General features: G+C 35.1%; 1 long non-coding RNA gene across 6 annotated transcripts in view; it reads left to right on the top strand.

The window, feature by feature from the left end:
* Positions 1-347: 347 nt before the first annotated feature.
* The window catches only part of LOC113833786, a 58,883-nt gene continuing 34,354 nt past the window's right edge, over positions 348-24,876 (top strand). Inside the window, exons 1-5 of one of the 6 annotated variants that reach the window (XR_003481916.2) lie at positions 4,398-9,253; positions 10,132-10,475; positions 12,173-12,242; positions 22,707-22,813; positions 23,691-23,739. This is a non-coding gene — a long non-coding RNA (uncharacterized LOC113833786). Of the gene's footprint in view, positions 1,559-4,397; positions 9,254-10,131; positions 11,447-12,172; positions 12,243-22,706; positions 22,814-23,690; positions 23,740-24,876 lie in introns of those variants that run through there. The other 5 variants (XR_003481915.2, XR_003481917.2, XR_003481918.2 and 2 more) reach the window with 5 other exon arrangements.

Raw genomic sequence — 24,876 nt, 5'->3', positions numbered from 1 at the left:
CACCTGTGCATGCAAATTTGATTTCATCTTTAGTAAGTAGTAAAGTAATATTCTTGCCAAAAAAAAAAAAAGTGACACACTGGAAGACAAATGTCGCACAATTTCAATTTTATGTGTAACCTAGAAATGATGAACTTATGGAAACAGAGAGCAGAATTGTGGCTATTAGGCTTCTTTTAACAATGGGGAAACAATTAGCTTAAGGATATAAAACTGCAGTTGGACAAGAGGCATTGACTCTGTGAAGTCTTGAGGTCTGCTGAGAGCATCATAAATATGGTTGATAACAATATGCTATATTTTAAAAGTTATGAGATAGTATACTTTAAGTGTTCTCAAAACAAAAATGATGAATATGTGTTATAGCATATTAATTGTTTAATTTAGCCATGCCATTGTGAACATACTGTATTGTGTATCATAATTGTGCATGACTTTATTTATGAGCTAAATAAATGAATGAAAAAAAGACAGTTTCCATTTATCTCTAATTTGGGTCTTTCAAATTTGGAAATGTTAGGAGGATATCAGTACTTTACATTGCATGGCTAAGTGATGAAAGGCACTGAGTGGGGGTCAGTGCCCTTCCTGGGATATGCTACTTTCCCCTGCTCCTCTCTGAAAGGAAGATGAAGTAGGAAGGAGAACAGAGTATGTGGGATGTTATTGGACAGCTGACTACATTAATTTTGAGTTTCAAGGGGGAGGTAAATTACTTCCCTCTTATACACAGCACTGTTAAATTCTTCTGTCATACTCAAGTAAACATTTTGTCTGTATTATGAAAGTTTTCTTTATATTCTTGAGTCTTTAACATATCAATTTCTAATGAAGAACCAAGAACCAAAACTCCAAATGCCAGCCCTTTGAATTTAGCAGACAAATATTTTGTACTTTTGATGATGTATACAATTTTGCCTCAAAAGGACTCTTCAGTCTTTTCCTGAAGTTTGTGTGTGGGGTCCACTGCAGTAACCGTGACTACTAGCATGTGTGGCTTTTATTCAAAACTAGGCTGGAAGCAGGGTGTCTACCCTCTGTTTTCATTTTTTCACATTCTCTTTCAGTTTTAGTCTGTTTGCTATCTGATCTTATTACTCATCAATCTAAAACCCCTCATTTTGTTTCTTCAGTTTTACACTTCCCTTCTTAGGACATTTGAAGAATGGAATTTTATATGCTGCAGAGATTTGAAGCCATTCTAAGGACCTTACTGTTTTTGCTAATCCTAAGCATTCAGCTTCAGCATATATTTCACTATTCCCCCCAGAAAAATCTCTTTTGGATGTCTCTAACAGGAAACCTACAAAAAGAATCCTGGGAAATGTAGTTGAGTCTATCAGGCTGACAGATGACAAATCCACTATGGCAGATCAAAGAAAACTAAGTCTGTTATGTCTTGGGTCCTGGTTAATCTCTGTCATTCTCTGATTCTTTCTCAGATGTCTTAACAAAACAGAAGGCAGACCTGTACCATTACATCATGCAAATTGTCCTACATTCCAGCTTCTGATTGGGCTTTGTCCAGGGGAGTGCTTCCATGAGGAATGAGCAGGCAGTGAGTCAGGTCACAGAAGCTATTTCACATTGTATCCCTGCTTGCTTACCATCTCTGCAGTGACTGCATTTCACCATGTCCACAACTGCTATCCAGATGATCTTTGTTCAAGTCTTCAGTTCTTTTCAAGCTCTTGAGATCATGTTTTTAGTTACCCTTTAAGTTGAGGAAGATGAAGTATTGTTACTGCCATTGGACCACCACAAACCCTTGCCATACTGAGCTTATGAGTGCAACTATCCCCTTTAGTAGATTACTAAGCAATTGTTTTAAAGTTTCAGGATAATTACTGTTTATTTTGTCATTTATTTTTACTTCTTATTCTTCTATACTTTATTGCAAATTTAATAGGATAGGTAATTAAGTGTTTGATCTGCAAATTCTAGAAACATCAATAAAATAGTTTTGGTAGTCATATGTTTGAACTTTATTATATTTTTTTTCTTTTTGTTATTTATTTGTTGTTAGTTGTATTTGAACATAATATATCTCCCCTTTTTAAAATATAGATGATAATGAATTTTATCAATGTGTTTTTACATTGATTTGGAATTTGAGATAGCAAACAAAATTTATATCCCCATGGGGTTTTCAGACTGCAATTCTCAGCAACCGTCTTCATACCTTCTTTTCCTAATCCCTTAATCAGTTTGGGGAATCAACTGATTCTCCTTCCCCATCACCCATGAATTTTTCTGTATCTATTTTCATGCACTTGCATGCTTTTTGTAGTTATTATTCCCTTTTCCATATTTATTGCCCTAGAAAACTTTCATTAATTGAATTTCCTCGTGCTAAGGACTTCATGTTACATCTTCTTTTTTGAATCTTGAGAAGCTAGGCATTTAATCAATGAATAAATTGGACAGAAACATATTTTTAAGTAAAATTTTAAGGTTTTAAGACTTAGAATATCTATGACTTTTGTGATTGTTTTTGCTGTTTTCCCAGAATTTAACAGATTGATTCACTTCTTAAGATCTCAAGAGAGAATATTAGGCAAAGCACAAGTCAGAGAATGAGCAAAACAATTTAAGGAAACTATAATATTGTTTTGAAATCTTATGAGACAGTCTTTCAATTATTACACATTTCTGTGTTATAGCTGTTCTTTCCTGGACTTTTCTGACTGCTTTTTACCAAGCTCAGAGATAGCCTCTATACTTCCTCTCTATTGTTACCTTGTCCAGGCAAACTGACCTCTACTTGATCGTTTCCAAGACAGAATGATTTTGAGTAATTTGGACTTTTCAAAAATTATTTAATACTCAAAGACATGAAGACAACTATGTGTAGGTCAAAGATTCTTTTCTACTTTATCAAATTGATTTCTGTTTATTCTAAGCATCATTGAAATAGTTTAATACAAACTAGTAACTGACTTTGGCTCCATTCACTAAGCTAGCAACATCTATATTTCTTTAGATCAGGATTTTTCTATAATGAATATATCTGCTCTATGTTAAATTCTATGGAGAAAGATCAGCATATTCTTTATTATTAGTAAAATGTTGATTATAGTTCCTTTGTCGATGTGGGTTGTAGGCTGCTAATAATTTTCCCTATGTCTAAAATTTATATATGAGTGAGTACATACCATGTTTGTCTTTTTGTAACTGGGTTACCTCACTCAGGTTGATTTCTTCTAGTTCCATCCATTTGTCTGAGAATTTCAAAATTCCATTGCTTTTTTCTGCTAAGTAGTACCCCATTATATAAATGTACCACATTTTTTTATCCATTCTTCAGTTGAGGGGCATCTAGGTTTGCTTCCAGTCTCTGGCTATTACAAACAATGCTGCTATCAACATAGTTGTCCTTGTTGTATGAATGTGCATTCTTTGGGTATATGCTCAAGAGATGAATTGCTGGATTTGAGGTAGACTGATTCCATTTTTCTGAGAAACATCCATAGTGATTTCCAAAGTGGTCTTACAAGTTTGCACTCCCACCAGCAATGGAGGAGTGTTCCCCTTTCTCTATATCCTCTCCAGCATAGACTGTCTTTGGTGTTTTTGACTTTTGTTATTCTGACAGGAGTAAGATGGTATCTCAGAGTTGTTTTGATTTGCATTTCCCTGATGGCTAACGATGTTGAGCAGTTTAAGTGTCTTTCAGCCATTTTAGATTCCTCTGTTGAGGATTCTCTAGTTCTGCACCCTACTTTTTAGTTTCCTTGTTTGATGTTTTGGTGGCTAGCTTCTTGAGTTCATTGTATATTTTGGATATCAGCCCTCTGTCAGATGTGGAGTTAGTGAAGATCTTTTTCTGTAGACTGTCATTTCGCCTTGCTGACTGTGTCCTTTGCCTTATAGAAGCTTCTCAGTTACAGTAGGCCACATTTATTAATTGTAGATCTCAATGTCTGTGCTACTGGTGTTATGTTCAAGAAGCAGGCTCCTGTACCAATTCGTTCTTCTAGAAGGTTCAGTGTGGATGGATTTATGTTCAGGTCTTTGATCCATTTAGATTTAAGTTTTGTGCATGGCAATAGATATGGATCAATCTGCAATCTTCTACATGTCCAAATCCAGTTATTCCATCACAATTTGTTAAAGATGCGTTCTTTTTCCCATTGTATAACTTTAGCTTCTTTGTCAAAAACAAGGTGTCCATAGGTGTGTGGGTTAATATCAGTCTTTAATTTGATTCCATTTGTCTAGATGTCTACTTTTGTGCCCAAACCAGGCTGTTCTCAGGACTATGGCTCTATATTAAAGCTTGAAGTCAGGGATGGTGATGGCTCCAGAAGTTCCCCTACTGTACAGGGTTGTTTTGGCTATGCTGGGGTTTTCTGTTTTTCCATATAAGGTTGAGTAGGAAACAAGGAGGACTCCAAGAAAAGAATGCATGGTCCCCAGAGAAGGGGAGGGGGACAGGATGTCCTGAGCTAATTGGGAGCATGGGGCTAGGGGAGAGGGAGCACGGAGAGAGGGAGAGGAGGAAGTAGAGGAACAGTAAGGTTGAGTCGAGGGAAGAGTAGAGGAGAGCAGGAAGAGAGATACCATAATAGAGGAAGCCATTATAGGTTCGAGAAGAGATCTGGCACTAGCGAGATTTCCAGAGATCTACAAGGATTACGCCAACTGGCAATCTAAGCAATAGTGGAGAGGCTACCCTAAATGTCCTTCCCCTGTAGTGAGACTTATGACTACTTTACATGTCTTCCTACAGCCTTCATCCAGTGGCTTATGGAAGCAGAGCCAGACACCCACAGCTAAACACTGAACTAACTCTGAAACTCAGTTGAAGAGAGGGAGGAGTGATGAACAAAGAGATTAAGACTGGGCTGGAGAAAACCACAGAAACAGCTATCCTGAGCAAGGGGGACTGCATGTACTCCAGGCTGATGTCTGGGAGGCCAGCATGGGACTGATCCAGACCCCTGAACATGGATGTCAGTGAGGAGGTCTTGGCACTCTATGAGGCCTCTGGTAGTAGATCAGTATTCATCGCTGGAGTAAGAAAGGACTTTGGGAGCCCATCCAATGTGGAGCAATGGTCTCTCATCCTGGACACATGGGCCAGGGCCTAGGCCCTGCTCAGGAACATGACAGACTTTTGGGATCCCACATGGAGTGCCTTACCCTCCCTGGAGAGCAGAGTGGGGATGGGGTGGGTGGTTAGCAGAAGGTGGGATAGGAGGGGAGGAAGACGGAGCAGGGATTGACATGTGAAGCAGGCTTGCTTCTAATTTTAACTAATAAAAAATGTGAAAAATATTTTGATTATAAGCATCATTTGATATCTTTAATTATTATGAAACACTTTCATAATTGTGACCATTTATTTCCAAGTGCAGAGAAATTTAACAGCATATTCTTTAATAATTATCATATTAGTTGAATACAGATGGAAATTAATTGGTATAAAGAAAGGAATAAAGAGGATTGATCAATAAAATTTAGAGAGTTGATAAAACATAGCAAAATAGATAATGAAGAATAAAAGAGAAATGATTTCTAAATACATATGCACTACTGCTACCATTCCAAGGTAAACAATATTAGAAAGGTACAATTAAAAATTGTAAATGAAGAATTTGTAATAGTAGATTGCTTGCTTGCCATATGTAAGGTTCCATGTTTGATCTCCAACTCCATGAAAGTCGTATTTCAATTTTTGACAGTGTTGACATTGAGTAGTCACCAAACATGTTTATTAAAAGTAGACATATAGCAGTTGATTTCAATGAATATTGTTTATTGCTTAATAGTCACAATACAATCATGTTGGTTAAATGAGAAAAGGTGTTTTGATGTGAACAGAAGATACAAAATGTTCAGGAGCTGAGAAAAGGACCTTGATTCTTGTCCTTGTCTGGAAATAGCTTTGGTTCTCTTCCATCTTGAAGTCAGAAATTAAGATGGGGTCTCTATTACTTTCTCTTGATTCTCGTTATCTTTCTTTTACATTTGTACAACCTAGATGAGTATTACTGCTTGGCCAGTATGTGTATGAACAAGACCCCAAATGACAGATAACTAGATATGTGCGATGGAACAGTGGGGTTGAGCAGCTCCTCTATTCACACCTCTCAGTTTATATCACAAGTCTTGTTAAACCTTCTACACTACAGGTGTGCTCGTATTGCCTGTCCAGTACCTATTCTTATAGGGCACCTCTTCTTTTTTGCTCTATTTAGTGTTAGTCAGGGTTGCTATTGCTGTGATGAAACACTATTAACAGAAGCATGTTGGAGAGGAAAGGATTTATTTAGTTTACATTTTCACATTATAGTCTATCTCTTAAGGAAGCCAAGACAGGAACTCAAGTAGGGCCAGAATATGGAAGCCCTTACACCTTAGATCATTCCAGAGTTCCTATCTCTTCCTGGAAATCCCACCTATCCTCTCCTACCTAGCTATTGAGTATTCAGCTCATCATTAAACCAATCCGAAGGTGCCTTAGGCAGGTGAGGAAGGTCAGAGACACATCTTTACACAGTCTACAAAAAGTTTATTCCAACAATGGGCCCTATAGGGCTTGTCACTATTAGGAGGTGTGGCTTTGTTGGAGTAGGTGTGGCATGATGTAGGAAGTCTGTCACTGTTTGGGTGGTCATTGAGGTCTCCTATATCCAAGTTAATGTCAGTGTGGCTCAAAGTTGTCTCTGCTGCCTATAGATCATTATGTAGAACTCTCAGTTCCTTGTCCAGCAGCATGTCTACCTGCATGCCTCCTTGTCCTGCCATGATGATAACTGACTAAACTGCTGACACTGAAAGTTAGCCAAAATCAAATGTTTTCCTTTTGAAGAGTTACTGTAGTCATGGTGTCTCTTCACAGCAATATAACCCTAAGACAAATACCAAGTTCCAGAACTGTAGCATATATGCAGAGGACCTAAGTCAGACCTATACAGGTCTATGATTGTCAATTCAGTATCTGTGAGTACCTGTGATATTTTGGGGTCTCATGTATACCATCATATCATCTGCGAATATGGATACTTTAACTTCTTCCTTTCAAATTTGTATCCCCTTGATTTCATTTAGTTGTCTTGTTTCTCTAGCTAGAACTTCAAGTACTATATTATATAGATATGGAGAGAATAGAAATTATTTCCTTGTTCAAGATTTTAATGGAGTTCCTTTGAGTTTCTCTCCATTTAAAAATTTTATGTTGTCTAAAGCCTGCTGTAAAATGCCTTCATTATGTCTAGGTTTGTCCCTTTAATCCCTATTTTTCTAAGACTTACCATGAAAGGGTGTTGGCTTGTATCAAAGGTATTTTCAGCACCTAATGAGATGAAAATGTGTTGTTTTTCTTTCTGTTTGGTTATATGGGGATTACATTGACAGATTTTTGTATTTTGAACCATCCCTGCCTCTCTAGGATGAAGCCTACTTGATTATGGTGGGTGATCTTTCTGATTTGTTCTTGGATTCAGTTTGCAAGTATTGAGTATTTGTGTATCTAGTTTCAAGAAGAAAAATTGATCTGAGATTTACTTTCTTTGTTGAATCTTTGTGTGTTTTGAGTATTGGGGTGACTATGGTCCTATAAAATGAATTTGGCAATCTTCCTTCTGTTTCTTTTTTTGTGTGAAAATTTAAGGAGTATGGGCATTAGCTCTTTGAAAATCTGATGGAATTCTGAACTAAAGCCATCTGGCATTGGACTTTTTGTTTCCTTAGGGGATAAAGGTCTATTTAAATTGTTTGTTTGATACTGACTTAACCTCAATTAAATCTATGAAAAAAATTGTCCATTTATTTTAGACTTTCAAATTTTGTAGAGTACATGTTTTTGAAGTATGACCTAATGATTCATTGGAATTCCTTTTTGTCTGCTGTTATGTCTCCCTTTTATTAATTTGGATATTCTGTATCTGTCTTTAAGTTAGTTTGGATAAAGGTTTTCTTATCTTGTTGATTTTCCCAAAGAACCACCTCATTTTTTCATTGATTCTTTGCATTGTTCTGTTTCTTGTATTTATTGATTTCAGCCCTTGGTTTGATTATTTGCTGTTGTTTACTTTACTTCAGTGTGTTTGTGTCTTTTTGTGCTAGAGTTTACAGGTGTGCCATTAATTTGCTAGTATGGAATCTCTGCTATTTCTTTATGAATGCACTTAGCACTATGAATTTTCTTCTTTGCATTGTTTCCATTGTGTGCCAAAAGTTTTGATGTGCTGTGCAATTACTTACATTGAATTCTAGGAAGTTTTTAATTTCTTTCTTTCTTTCTTCCATGATCCAGTAGTCATGAAGTATAGAGTTGCTCAGGTCTTTTGGTAGGTAGGCTTGTTTCCATTGTTGATGAAATCTGGCTTTAATCCATGGCTGTCTGATAGGATCCCGGAAGTTATTTCAATTTTCATGTATCTGTTGAGACTTGCTTTGTGACTGAGTATGTGATCAATTTTGGAGAAAGTTCTGTGAGGCTCTGAGAAGGTTTATTTTTTGTTTTATTTATAAGATAATCTGTGGATATGTTAAGTCCATTTGGTTCACAATGTCCATTAGTTCCATAATTTCCTTTTTTAGTTTTGTTTGGATGATCTGCTCATTAGTGAGAGCACTGTCTTCAGTCTCTCACTATTAATGTGTCAGGTTTGATACATGATTTTTGCTTCAGTAATGTTTCTTTTACAATTGTGTTGTTCTTGGATATGGGGCATAAATATTAAGAATAGAAATGTCATTTTGATGGATTTTTTCCTTTGATGAGTATAAAGTGTCATCCCATATCTATTTTGATTAATTTTGGTTTGAAGTCTATTGTGTTTAGTATTAGCATGGCTACACCAGGTTTGAAGTAACATTATTATGTGGTAATGTTACTTTTTTTTCTTGCTCAATCTATTTGGTCTGTAAATTTCGTTTACCTTAGAGGTATGTTCTTCTTTAGTGTAGAAAGTTTTTCTTCTATGATTTTGTTAAAAAGTATATTCTGGGCTGTTGAACTTAGATTTTTTTTTACTTCTTTTTTGACTATTGCTTTGGTGTTTGTACTTTTCATAGTGTACCAGATTTCCTGATGTTTTATGCCAATCATCTTTTAGAATTAATATTTTTTTAACCCATGTATCTATTTATTTCTACCATATGTTCAATTTGTAGCATTCAAGAAAGCCAAGAAAAATAAACATTTGAAGTAAATGAATAAAAGCATTTAAGACCTCAAAATGGGAAAAAATGCAGTAAAGAAAACACAAATTGCGGAAATTCTGGAAATGTAAAAGTCTAGGTAAGTGAACAGGAACCACAGACAAAAGCATCACTAACAGAATACCAGGGGTGGATGTGATAACCTCAGGATGCTTTCTTATAGAACCCGGGAGCATCACCCCAAGGTTGGCACTACCCACAATGGGCTTGGTGACTACCCCATAAAGAGTTAGGAAAATGATCTATAGCCAGATCTAATGGAGACATTATTTTTTCTATTGAAGTTTCCTCCTGTTATAATACTCTAATTTGTGTCAAGATGACATAAAAGTAGCTAGCACAATTGATCCCTTGTCAATTTGACATACAAATGTATACTGTTAAGCCACAATTTTTCAGCTCTTTTTTTGTTTTGTTTTGTTGAGACAGGGTTTCTCTGTTAAATGCTGTCTGGGAACTACCTCTTGTAGACCAGGTTGGTCTTGAACTCACAGAGGCCTTCCTGCCTCATCCTCTGCCTCCTGAGTGCTGGGATTAAAAGCATGAGTCACCACCACCTGGCTAACTTTTCATTTCTTAATCATTCCCAATATCATGAGTCAATATTACAATATAACATTCAAAATTTCTAAAATCACATTCTCTAAAAATTTAAACCATTAAAAAATCAGTCCTTTAAAAATAGTCTCTAAAAATAATCAGTGCTTTTGAAAATTCAGTCTTTGTAAAGTTTCAAAATATCATTAAAAATTCAAATTCTATTAGCTTTGTGCTTCTGTGAAACCAAAATAAGATTTCTTAATTCACAAAAGAATAACCAGGATACTATCATAATCAAATCTAAGCAAAATTCACCACCAACTGTGCAAAAATTCAATGCTCAATGTCTGGGATCTACTCACTATTTTGAGGTTCCTCTGCCATACTTTTTTAACTTCTGTGCTTCACCATTTGTAGAACACAGCTTGTCTTCTCATCTTGGAAGTCTCCACTGCACCACTGCTGCTGCACCTGGTGGTAATCTCATGGTACTACTATCTCCAAAATGCTGGAACGTCTGCTACAACTGAAATGCCCTTTCACCAATAGCCTCTCCTGGCCATTTTCAAGTTGCCAAGCCTCAAAGTTTTTCCATGACCCCTTCATTTCTGGGGCCTCACCTGCTAGTGAGACTGTACATTCTTTGATGGCCTATTCTGGCCCCTTATATTGCCGATCTGTTTTTCATGTCACCTTCATGGCTTTGTAACCAGTACCACCTGGGAGATTCTTTTACTATCAAGCCTGGTTGCCATTGTGAGGTACAATCTTGGCCACCTCTGGAATATAGCTCTGTGTGCTAACACTGGGAAAACTTTCCAGATTTCATTTCTATAATGTTGACATTTTATAAATCATCACTAATTTAGCTCCAGTTGACCAGCACCAATTGTCCTGGTAAAGCAATGGTTTTACATTAGTAGTTCTGGTATCTTGTTAATTACAGTCAGTTCTTCAACACCAACTAATCAGAACCACAAAATCTTATGGAGTCATTTTCTCAATAGAGGATAGCTCTATTGAGATTGCCTGGTTCACATAAAACTATCACTTATAGTAAAGATTCTTTCCTAGTAAGTTATTTCTGTGATTTTATAAGACAAAGGGCTCAGCAGCCATTGGATAATGGTGGCTCTGGTGAGCCTTGTTTTGTCTGGCATCTTAGCTCTATAAGCTCCATATACCCAGGGTTAGAAAACCTCCATTTCTCTCAAGGACCTTTACTCTTCCCTTTTTCATTTTTATAAAGGAGCATTTATGTATACATACTTTTAATTTTATATATTTAATAATAAGTGATGGTGCTTTAGATTTACTTAAGTTTGAAGTCATATTTTTAATCTAATAGGTAATAATTTGTATTATATAAAGTAAAATCACTCAAGTTAAAAAATCCAGCTCTAAATGGTCAACCTACTAATTATTTACAAAGTCTTGGTTATAGCTGAAAGAAACACTACTATATTATTTTAATAGTCTGCCTAAAATACTTCCTTGGGATTTAAATAAATGTGTATTTATTTGTAGATCAAACTCAAGATCTGTGACAATCTGTCAAGTAAAGATATTTTTCTTATCTAATTTCATGCTTGTTGCATAATATAGAAAAGGAATTAGAAGACCAATAAAGAAACCTAGAAGTTAATTCAAGATATGTTAAGTGACCTCCAACAATTCTGATTATGATTCATTTATTCCATTATAAAGTCTTTATTAATTTGTTTTCTGGAAATTAAGATTAACTATGTGATTCACTCAAATTGCCTATATACACCTGAACATCTTTCTGATAACTTTGTAGGTGAACTTGTTTGACTCACAAAGCCTATAAGAAATTAGAAGTACTTCATTACTTTCTAACATACAAAATTAAGACATTTTGTGCCTAATTTATTCACTAATATCCCAACCCACAATTAGATTGTGTATATAAATACTTGCTATTTTACTGTTTTGCTAATTTTTTTTTGACTGTGAAAGAACAACAATGAAACCTAAGAAGATTTGTCGAGTCTATCTCCACCAGCAATAGAAACATGACCACGACTCTTCTTCAAGCAGTTTATTCAGGAATCTTGTACATCAGCTACTACCTCTCCCAGCCCCCCCCCCCAGGCCCTTAAAAGCAAGCTCATTACCCAATTAGTTCACGCCACCTGGCAATCCCAGATAGGTCACAGAAGGAGGAGGCACACCAGATCCACCTAGCACTTCCAAATAAGGCTTGTTTACAGCTAAGCTTGGTCTCCTTGGCATCCAGCCAGGCACCATCTGGGGGCTGTGGCTCCCCACAAAGATTGATTTGGTAAACATTATTGAATGAATAAACATAGATATAATATCTCAATATGAGGATTGTAAGAAGCTATTTTCAGAACTTTCATCTATTCCCATAGTATTCTGAGTATTAATTTTATATATACAACAAGTTAAGGACTGCAACCTTTTTATATTTTAGGCTGAGAATCTAAGTGGAACATTGGCGAGAATCCATTGCAAAAAACTACATATATTTAAGTTAATTACAGGTATGTAGATAAAGAAATTCAGGCCTTTGAAAAGATGTTGAACCAGAAAATAGTTGATCGAACTCATGCTAAGTCATTGGAATTAAAAGCTCCCTTGATTTTGCTTTCCCTACTATATTTATTTGAAATATCATTTATTTTTCTACAATTTTACACACACACACACACACACACACACACACACACACACATATATATATATATAATTAAAAAATCAAAATCTCCTCCATCATAATTTTTATCCTCTTTTCCATCACAAAAGGTACTTTTTTTCTTCCCTAGTCTCACTTCTACTCTTATGCAAAGTGTAAGTTGTGTGTGTGTGTGTGTGTGTGTGTGTGTGTGTGTGTGTGTGTGTGTAAAGCCTATGTTCTGATTAAGGATTCAATTCATTGGATTGGCTAATACTCCATTGGGAGGTCCATATTTGCTCTCAACTGAATGCTTATCTCATCCAGAAAGCTATGAAGAAACTTCATGTCTGTGTTCTCCCACTTGCTCAGGTCAGCTGCTTTTGTGGGTTTCCCCAGCATGGCCTTGACCTCTTTGCTCATCACTCCTCCCTCTCTACAACTGGATTCCAGGAGTTCAGCTAAGTGTTTAGCTGTGAGACTGGGGAACCAGCATAGGTCCAAACCAGGCTCCCTGAACATGGGTGTCAGTTGGGAGAGCAGGGTAGTCTATGGAACCAATATTTGACCCTAGTGCACTAACTTTGGGAGCCTATTTGCTATGGAGGGGTACTCGCTCAGCCTAGACACATGAGAGAGTGCCTAGGCCCTGCCACAAATGATGTGACATCCTTTGATGATCCCCTATGGGAGGCCTCATCCTCCCTGGGGACTGGTTGTAGGATGGGATGGGGGGTTGGTGTTGGGCATGAGAGGACAGGAGGGAGAGGGAAATGAGATGGGTATGTAAAATAGGATTATTTTAATTTAAATAAAAAACAAAAATGAAATCCCATGAGCAAATAAAAGCATACCCAAATATTTGAGCATTTTATTAAAATTATGATTAAAACATTCTTTTTTTGGTTTTTTGAGGATTAAACCTTCTTACTTTGCTCTTTTGGAAGTGTTGTATTTCTGGTCTATTATTTTCTACAACTTTCTATAGGTTAAAAATCCTTCTAGGACCATGTTTCGTTTCATTCCTTTTTAGACAACTGTCCAAGCCAATCACTCTAATTTCTATGAATAGTATTCCACACAGGTTGTAACTTTAATATTTTGAAATTCTTTATATCTTGAATTATTTATAAATTTCATGATTCCATCTTTAACTATTTCTTCATTGGGAAATATACATTGTAAATGATCAGAAACTTGTTAAGGATGATGTTTTCATTAGGTTGTTGTTGCCTTGATACAGCATTGAAAAAAAATGCTAAGTGAGAAAAGCTCTTAAATTACTTAAAGGTTACAGTCAGTCAAGAAAGGAAGTAAAGTCAAGACTAACTGCTGGAACCTGGCGGTAGAAATTGAAGAGTAGCTACAGAAAAATTCTATTTATTTGTATCACTTGTTCATCTTGATTTCTTATACAGTTTAGAACCACCTGCCCATGGATGCCACCACTCATAACGGGTTAGTCCCTCTCACAAACATTAATAAAGGAAATGCACAACAGACATATCCACAAGACAATCTGATGGAAGCAATTTATTAGTTGAGGTTCCTTCTTCTTAGATGTCTTTAGTTTATGGCAAGTTTACAAAACTACCCATCACAAATGATTAATTTAGGACTTTTAGTGCTATAGATACTGCTTAAATATATATTTTAAGATCTAGTTAATTAAAAATTTTGACTGGCATTTACAAAATTACTATGTTATAGAAAATAGTAATTTAAAGAAAACCTAAAGGCAATGGTATCTAAAAAGAACATTATCTATTTCCTGTAGAGTTTCCAGAATGGTATAATTTCTAAAGTATGCCTTTATGATTCTCTGGACTTCCTTGGTGCCTGAATGAGTGTCTGATTCTTGTACCATGTCTTAGAGATCTTTTAGCTTTTTGTTGGCTTGGCTTGTCCAACTTCAATAAATTATATTTATTTTGAAAAAAATCTATAGAGAACCTAAAAGTGTTCAGCAAATTTCATCTTCCCACAAAACTAAATCATGTTCAAGGGGAACACTGAGAAATCATAAAAACAGAATACTTACATGGACCATTTTCCCTGATTTCAGTGTATGCTCAACTAAAGTAAGTTACATTATATATTCCATAATGTAAAGGTCTTCTTTTCTTAGTCATTAAAAGTCAAATATGGAGTTTAGAATAAGCCACAACTCCCTCTTTGCTTTGTTGCAATACTCATATTGATTTTATCTCATCACAGAGTCATGATATGTAAAATCAGAACTTCAAAATCAGAACAGACTTCCCACTGTCAACTATGAGTAACTGAGAAAGAGTGTTGAGCAGAATACAACTGATATTTATGGTTGACCATTTCACTGAGAGAATTAAAGCTTCATTTTGCAAGTCACAGAGTGATGGGGGCTGTTCTTCTGTATATATGTTTGTCTTATTGGTTGATTAATAAAACACTGGTTGGCCAGGCAGGGTAGTAGGTAGGACTAGGAGACAAGGAGGATTCTGGGAACTATAGGAAGAGAGGAGTCGTCATGTGATCCCAGAAAGTGACGTAGCTGGGCAGAAACTGGCACTAGCTAACCATAGAGGTCTGTAGGACTATACAGACAGGTAGGAAGTGATGTAGCTGGGAAGAATCAGGATATAAGCATGGACAAACAGGATATTGCTCTCTTATTTTCCTTGTGGAAATGCTGAGCAGTCATGATGTAGCAGGCAAAGGAGTTGCAGGTCCAACAATCCCTGGTAAGATAAGTTCACATGGAAATACATGGATTAATAGAAATGGATAATAATTGAGAGAAAGGTAGCCAATAAGAAACCCTAGTCAACAGCACACAGATTTATAACTAAATTAGTGTCTGTGTGCCCGACCAAGAATCTCATGTTACAATAGAGAGTTCTAGACAGGGAGAAATTGGTGTTTATACCAAAAAATATGAAAGGGTTATAAGTTAGACCAATGAATCAGAAAAAATATTATTGATAGAGAGATCAGAGAACCTAATTATTAGTTTCATTTGGAAAGATGGGATCAAAGTAAAGAATTAATTGTTTGAAAGCACAATCCTAATTCTCTGAGGGCTTTAACTCACTTTCAGAAGTGAGTAAGTGATGTCATTGAATTTAGTGTCCGAAATTTTACCGTTGTATCATTTAAATATTAATTTTGTACTTTTAATTTATTTTAAGAGAGTTGGTTATGAATCTCAGACTATAGAGGACCCTATGTAGTGACATGTTGTCGAATGCCTTCTTCAGGCTGCTGAAAAGAGGAATTTGACCAGAAATTTCCTGTTCTACAAAAATTTATCACAGAGTTCAAATGTATAAGTATAAGCCTCATAACTTATCAGATACTTCCTTCAGCTTTGGAAGTTTTAAAATAGAACTACATTAAACTTAATATCTGCAACAAAAACAAAAAAGTGTCTTTGGCTGGAGAGAAGACTCGTTGGGTAGAGCAAATTGCCACTGTGAAGAAAGACCTGAGTTCCTTCCATGGAATCCACATGGTGGAATCAAAGAATTGACTCCCACAAGTTGTTCTCATACCTCAATACACTCCACTGTGGTGTGATTTATCAGCAGAATGTTGTTAGACTCTTACTTTTCTTACAAACTTGGTTGTTCAAAGATTGCATGCAAAATTCATTATGAATAAATAGATTATAAGATTTTGTAACTGAATCTTAACATAGTATAGGTAGAATCTCTTTAGGGCAGTGATGTAAACATTCTCAAAGGCAGGAAAAATATCTCACTAAATATTCCTCAGCTTGAAAAAGTACTTATTTTGTATTATGATACTATTATATTATTTGTATAAACAAACATTTAAGAGGTTAAAATTTATTTTTATTGAATACAGAAAATATAGCTTGATTTAGTAACAAGTAATATTTTTACTTTACTTTGATGATATGAATACAAACTTGCATCCTGAAGGTTTTGTAAATGGTTGAGATTTGAGGTCAATCATATCAGTCTGTAGATCAAAAGTGAAGACCAAAATATGTCAGCATTTACTTGCAAATCTTAACATTATTTTTCATAATGTTTGTAGAAATAGATGTTGACAGATTCCTAGCACTTAAATCCACCTTCAACTCTGATCTAGCTGTACTAAAATTAGATGTATACACGAGCAAGAAACAAACATAAATTATTGGATGAGACTTTCCCCTGGAAAGAAGTAACCATAAGCTCCATCACTTCTGTTCTAAAGGAAAATAATTACACTAAACTCTTTGGATTATAGTTTTCATAGAATGAAATCAAGGGGCCAACACTGCTGTGTTACTTGAGAAACAAGCTAAGGAAAGAAGATCAATACTTGTAGTTTTTTATCTCAACTTATAACTATACATACCATTTCACTATCATTTGGATTTGCTACAGAATCAGTTTAGAAGCAACACCAACTTGTAGTTAAATGTGCTTGTTCATTGTATCACTAATTTACCACATTATATTGATAATTTAGCTTCACACAATACAATGGAAACTCTAGCTTCAGAGTTACTGGACCCAATATGAATAATTTGAATGACCATTTGCTGATTGAGCAATAAACCTTTTATAAGGAGTAAAATTGCTACATTGTATCAATGTTTCACATAATTCCTATGCTATTTGTATTATAATAATTAAATTTTTTTTCACATAAAAATCCCCAAGTATATTTTTAGGCATTATGTCCAACAACTGTAGATTTGATGTATGTTCTAAAAGGATACTTTAACAGAATACAAAAAATTAGAGCAGTACAACCATGTCCATGTTTTAAAAGCAGTGTTTATATTTCAATGATTTGACATGTTAATCTAAGTAGAACATGAAAATATTATTATTGTGCTTTGGTATATAGTTAGTGTTAACCAATTGTCAGAAATATTAAAATGTAAAATGTATATAACAAAGGCAAAACAATTTAAAATGTTAAAGCAATTCTGTTTGGAATAATTTTTAGACTTAATTGTTCAGTTTGATTGTATCTTGATGGCCCAGTTTTAAATGTTACTCAACATTCTTTTTCTACAAGATCAATTTTTTTTATGTTTTACTTTTAAATTCTACATTTACTTCCTTATTATACCAGTCTAGTTCTTATTTTTTCATATAGGCTATTTCTTGAACATGTATCATTTGCAAGTAACTTATCATTTAATTCATAACTGTAGTGACTGAAGTCTGCTCTTTGTGAAAGACAAGGTTCTATGAGGAGTTGTAGTAAATGACATTGTATTTATCATTCATGTTTTGAGAAACTGAAGAATGGTGAGGTTTGTTACATTTCCTAGCTAGCTATTTTAAGTGGTGTAGAAACAATGGATGCCTGTTGATATGAGCTCATTTAATTTAGGTATACACTTAATGATGAGATTATGAGATAATATATTTCTATTTTTAGGTGCTTAAGGAAACTCCAAGCATTTGGCACAATGACATCATTAACTTAGCTAAAGTCCAACCATGAGTAAATGGACACAGAAAATGCAGTTCATGCATATAGGACAGTATTAAGCCACAAAGAGAAACAATATCATCACTTATGACAACAGTGACAGCCCTGGATCACATTGTATAAGCAAGACATACAAAGAAAAGCATCATGTGTTATCACCCATGTGTCCTCTGAGAGAGGAAAGTGAAGAAGTTTGTCTTTAAGCACATGTTTTAGTTAGATGTCACAAGGAATGAGCATAGTTAACAACAGTGTAGTCACCATAAAGAAGAAATAGCAAGGCGGTGGTGGTGTATGTCTTTAATCCCTGTACTTGGGAGGAAGAGGCATGTGGATCTCTCAGTTTGAGGCCATTCTAGCCTAAAAAGCAAGTTCCAGGACAACCAGGGCTGTTACACAAAGAAACCCTGTCTCAAAAAGGAAAAAAAAGAAGGAATAACCAACATTTAAGGTGGCAGATATCACAATGGAATTTCTTTGAAGATCACATGAAGTACATGTGAATTTAAATATCATATTATCATTATATTATTAATAAGCATAATTATTGTGTTTCAAACAAAAACATAAAAGAACAACAACAAAAGCTTTAAACAAATTTATGTTTCCTTTCCTTCTGATCTAAAAACAACGGAAACCTCATGTCTGGATGAGGCCATTCTAGCCTAAAAAGCAAGTTCTTAAACCACCTAGATCACACATATAGATCTATACCATGAGAAATAAACATCTGATTACTAACCCATTTAAGTTTAAAGTTTTACCTTTTTTTATGATTCTCACACCCATATCCCTGGTTTCTGACTATTTTACAAAAATTCTCAGTTTATTCTTTATCATACATGGTAACTACATAAAAGATGTCAATCATAGATAATAAGTTTTGGGATTGTTATTTCAAACCATGATTACAATCCAGTGTCATAACTGATGAGCCTTGTGAACATAGTTATATAGTTTAATCACGTATTATTTATTAATTTATCCACTTTTCCAAATGTTCTTCATCAATCAGAAACTGTCTTTGATCCTTTCAGACCAATGGGTGATTCAGCTTTTATTTTGAGCTGGAGGACTACTGGAGATTTTCAGGCAGGTTATAGTATAACATAAAGTAGGTTCTATTGAAATAAGTCTCATGCTATGTGGAGAGTTGACTAAAAAGATGGTAGCACTGATTGGAGGCTTAATTGACAATCATGATGAAGGATGCTATAACTAAAAACACTTGGGAAAAGAGGTAGAAAGGAAATAATATATCAGTACAACCTTGTGACTATATTTTAGTGATTAAGACCATAAAATTTCTTATCAGACTATATATAGTATTGAGAAAATGACCAGTAAACAATGACAATGCAATTTGCAATTTGAACAACTGGAAGAGAGACATTGCTCTGAAGGAGAATGAAGAGGACTGTATATGGCACAACTTTAGTGGAATAGCAGAGATCAGTTTGGATGCATCAAAATTTGAGTTACAAACTCTCGAAAAAATGTGGGCCTTCAATTTATGATAAATCAAAGAAGATACAAATTTAGTTATCAGTATAAACATGTTATGAAGCCATAAAATGAGTGATGCCGTAAATGATTGAACCATGAAGTATTTCTAGACATAGGGGACAGAGATTAAATAAGTTGCTCTGTAAGTGTTTATAAATCAATAAATTATATAGACTGACCAAGTTATGTCCAAAAATATATAGGTGTATTCATATATAAATATAATAACAATAATGGAAAAAAGGCCATGAATTTGAATAAGAGAAGAGGGAATATATGGGATTATTTGGAGGGAGGAAAGTGAAGGGAGAAATGTAGTAATTTTATATTATAATCTCAAAAGTGTTTTTAAAAATATAAGAAAAATAAATTGACACAAGATTTTGAATGGACTTGCAGAAGAAATTGCAGAGTATGACACTGTAGAGCCTGTATTAAAGAAGCTAGATGATTGGCAAGATGCCTTAACATGTAAAGACACTTTCTACTAGGCCTGATGATTTGAGTTAAATCCTAAGAAGCTACATGGTGGAAGACAACAACTCCAGCCAAGTGTCTTCTAACTTCCACCTGTTTGCTATGGCAAATCCATAAATCCCTCTCTACTAGATAAAGTAATGATGTTTTTTTTAAAGAGGAAGGCAAGGGAGAATTTTTAGATGACAATGGATAATTGTTCAAAATGCACCTTTGTAAATTAAATTTTATTTAAATTAAAAACAAGCTTATTTTGCATTCCAATCCCAGTTCTTTCTCCTTCCTGTCCTCCCATTCCTCCCACCAAACCCCATTTCATCCCCTATTCATTCCTCAGGGAGAGTGAAGCCTCCCACAGGGATCACTAAAGTCTCACACGTCATTTGAGGCAGTACCTAGTCCCTCCCCCCATGTATCTAAGCTAAGAGGGTATCCCTTCATAGGAATGGGCTTCTGGAGCCCATTCCTGCACTGAGGATAAATACTGGTTCCACTACCAGAGGCCCCATAGACTATCCAGTAGCCCTAACTAACACTCACATTTAGGGAGCTGGTTTGGTATTATGCTGGTACCCCATCTTCCAGACTGGGGTTCATGAGCTCCTACTTGTTCAGGTCAGCTGTTTCTGTAGTTTTCCCAGCATGGTATTGACCTCTTTGCTCATCACTCTTCCCTCTCTACAACTGAATTCCAGAAGTTCAGGTCAGTGCTCAGCTGTGAATCTGCTTCTGCTTCCATCAGCCACTGGATGAAGGCTCTATGATGGCATTTAAGGTAGTCATCAATCTCATTATAGAGGGAGGGCATTTTAGGTAGCCTCTCCACTATTGCTTATATTCTTAGTTGTGGTCATCCTTGTGGATACCTTGATATTTCCCTAGTGCCATATTTCTCGTTAAGCCCATAATGTCTCCTTCTATTAAAGTACCTCTTTCCTTGCTCTCCTCTGTTTTTCCCCAACTGAACCTACCTGATCCCTTATATTCTTCTCCCTGCTCCTCTTCTCCCCTCTTTTTTTCTTCTGCCTCCTTCCCCTCCCCGCAGTGCTCCCAATTTACTCAGGAGATCTTGTCCCCTTCTCTTTCTCGGGTTGTACATGCATGTCTCTCTTAGCGTCCTCCTTGTTTCCTAGCTTCTTTGGGGTTGTGAACCCCAAAAGGCTAGTTTTCCTTTGCTCTATGCCTAATATTCACTTATGAGTGAATAGATACCATGTTTTCTTTTCTATGTCTGGGTCAACTCACTCAGGATGTTTTTTTTTTTTTTCTCATTTATCCATTTGCTTTCGAATTTCAAGATGTCATTGAAGCTAGTCACCAAAACACCAAATAATCCAATTAAAAATGGGGTACAGATCTAAGTAGAGAATTCTCAATAGAGGAATCTCAAATGGCAGAAAGGCATTTAAGAAATTTCTCAACATCCTTAACCATCAGGGAAATGCAAATCAAAACATCTCTGAGATACCATCTTACATTTGTCAGAATGGGTAAAATCAAAAACACCAATGACAATTTATGCTGGAGAGGATGTGGAGAAGGGAAAACTCCTCCATTGTTTGTGGGAATCCAAACTTGCACAGCCACTTTGGAATCGTATGATGGTTTCTGAGGAAAATGGGAATCAGTCTACCTCAAGATCCAGCAATTCCACTCTTAGGCATATACCCAAATGATGAATATACACCGTCATATGTTCATCCATGTTCATAGAAGCATTATTTGTAATAGCTAGTACCTGAAAGCAACCTAGAAGCCCCTCAACCAAAGAATGGATAAAGCAAATGTGGTACATTTACAAAATGTGGTACTACTCAGTCAAAAAAAGCAATGGCATCTTGAAGTTCCAATTAATTCTAATCGGTTAAATATAATGAGCTCTGAGGAATGGTTATCATAATTGTCAAATGAATGGCATTGGAGAAGTTAGTAATGTCTTCCCTGAAGTAATAGTACCAGCATTAACACAGTTTAAGAGAACAGGAAAAAAGAAATAGAAGAGTACATAGCAGAGACTACTCCAGAGAGGCATGAAATGAATAAAATAGGGAAAATAGCTGGGTGGAATTTTCTTAATCACTTTCTTTAAATAGTTGAATATTTACTTGTTGCATATGGATAGGATTATTCAGTAGAAAGGACACTCGAGAAAGAGGGGAAAATTACTGAAAGCAATTTTCTGTGTTTTAGTAAGTAAGATTTCTTATCTTGGAGCATTGAAATCCATCTATAAATGTAGTGAATTCAGTTCTCCAAAATTCATTTTTATTGTTCCCATTTTCTTGATGTAGAAATCAAATTTCATCAGCTAGGTTGTGAGTATTGGAAATTTGGGGAAAAGAGGTCATAGGTGGGAAAATGGGCCAGATAAGTACAGCATTACTCATAGGTAGGATGAAGAGCCTAAGGTTGTGGTAATAATAAACCAGCAATCATGGCTTTTTTTTTCCTCCAGTCACATTAGTCTTAAGAGATACTGAGCTGGAACTGATAAAAAAAAAAAGATAGCTGAAACTGTTGTGAAACATGCAGGACAATGTTTTCTATAGTGAGTTTCGATTGTTTCACACTAGGTTAAACTCTAGAGAGAGAGAGGAATGGGCAATAGTGAATTGTTTATAGGATAAATGGATTCAAGCTAAATTGAGAATGAGGAGTGATTATTTCTCAATATGGCAAGATAAAGATGTTATTTGATGAATGATAAAATCATGGACTAATAAACTCAAGAATTTAAGAAATGAGCATGTTCAATTCTATGTGAAAAGTGAAACCATCAATAATTAGAACAAGTATAAAATTTAATAGTTATAAAGGAGGTATTCACAACTGGGTGTTACAAGACTTAAAACAGATGGATATTATTAGATATCAATGAGCACTAAAAAGGCCATCTACCTATTTCTAGGTCCTGAGGCAGAAGAGGCTCAAGAAGAATATTAAAGAAATAAATCAATGCCCTTGGAAAATCAAAGTTCAGATAAGACTCAAAGGACAGACACTTTCATGAAAACAGTGAGCATCAAATTTAAAAGTTATTTGTTGATGGTCGACCTTGAGGTCTACAGTGCTTCATTTTAGAAGGGTTGCTTGGAGATGGGGATAGAAGGAAAGAAGACTTCTCTAGATGGGGAATCAGTCATGGACTAATTTGTAAATGGACATGATGCCTTTATTTATGGTGTTCCAAAAGCAATGATAATGAGGCTAGGAGTGGTGGTGAGTATAAAGCAAAATATGGTGGAGAAGTAATGGAAGAAAATTAGAATTAGCCACCCCAGACTGCTGCTGATTCATGATCTTGTCTATTAGGAAAGACAGGACCAGTTTTCTAACTTTTGCTGATGATAGGTATAAATAATGTGCTTAAGTCCCAGGGCTGACTGTTGACTTGGTTGTCATAATCCCAGGTCCTTTGGTAAACTAATTCAATAGGGCACATTCATATAACAGAGCCCAGGGCTCAATGCCATTCCTTCCCTATAAACTGTGTCTTAGCACACTTATCTGACTTATAAACTGTGTCCTAGCACACTTGTCTGACCTATAAACTGTGTACTAGCATACTTGTCTGAGCTGCTTACTTGAGAACAGAACCCTGAAAATCATAATTTATAGCAAGCCTAAGAATACAAGGTATTACTTGGAAAATATACTCTGCATGCTTAGAAGTAGAAATGAAGAAGTCATTTCTAGTCACTATGCATGGTGAAGGAATGGGCATGGCCCTCTCCACATACCTCTGAATTTTGATTTTGTGTTGTTATCTTCATTCACATTTCTTATCTGCAGCAATATTACTTTCCTTGCTATGTACTAATTTTTAATTTAGTTCTACATTAATTTCATTCATTTTCCCTAAGTAATTTTCCAACATTATTTTAATTTTTAGGATATGTCTCCTGTTAAAACAATACAGCATTGAACAATGAGAATTTTAGGTACTCTATTTCTATTTAATTTTTATGTTACATGTAGTATGATTCTGTTTGTTAGTATATAGTTCATCCATTTTTATCATTGAGAATAAACACACAAGCAACATTTAATCAATATACGAAATAATAATTTAAACATTTTTTAAAAGAAACAACAAAACAAAAACAGAACCACCAAAACCTCCCCCAGGCTGCCCTTTATGTTAAATCTCTCCCCACTCTTAACCCCTAGCAACCACTGATCTCCTCTTTGCTCTGATAGCTTTGACTTTTCTAGAATGAAAATCTAATCATAATGTCATTGGTATTTATTCATCACAGAAATTACATTTGCTCAATTATTCAAGATTGGCATTTGAGAATCATCCTAAACATTTTTTTTTCTTTAGACAGTACATGTAATCAATTATGTCTCCTTAATATTTCTAACAGATCTTAACATATTTCAGGCAGTAGGAGAAGTAAAACAGAAAAGAAAAAGCTAGAGGAGTTTAACATTTAGTTGATGTGACTTAGATATTTATGGTCGGTATGCCTGAATTTTAATTGAGATATTACCATACAAGAAAGGTTTGTATCAATACATTCTGCAGGTTTACATTGGTGTTAGGACAAAGAAGTGTGAAGGCTTAAACATTTAAATTGAAACCACAATGTACAAGATAAATTCTGTACAAGGTAATTACATTTTCTTGAGATGAATAGAGATCTTAAGACGATAGAACTGTTAGAATTGGAAATGAGATAAAGTAATACAATCCATTTAGTTTTAAAACTACAATGCCCTTTTCCATTTTTTCATCACTCGCTTAATGTTGGATTATTACTACAGTGTTCAGCATTTCCTTGGCAAACATGCTATTTAATATCCTTTCTTAAAATTTCTTTTTTGAGCACCAAAGTCAAAATACATTCAGTCAAACTATCTGTATTATGTATTATATTTTATATGAATTATCTTTTCATCTTTAAACTTTATGAACACAAATGTGAAATATATGCAAAGAATAATAGAATCTGTTTTCTTTATCAAGAATTTTCATTGTGTTTAATATCTATATGTGATATATTATACACATTTTCATTTTGGAATAATAAGAGTTCATAATAATACAGCCATGCTTTGTACAACTGTTCAGA

Source organism: Cricetulus griseus, chromosome 2 (assembly GCF_003668045.3).
Source record: "Cricetulus griseus strain 17A/GY chromosome 2, alternate assembly CriGri-PICRH-1.0, whole genome shotgun sequence".
Lineage (NCBI taxonomy): Eukaryota > Metazoa > Chordata > Mammalia > Rodentia > Cricetidae > Cricetulus > Cricetulus griseus.
The sequence above is the reverse complement of the archived record's forward strand: the minus strand, read 5'-3'. Positions and strand labels throughout refer to the sequence as shown.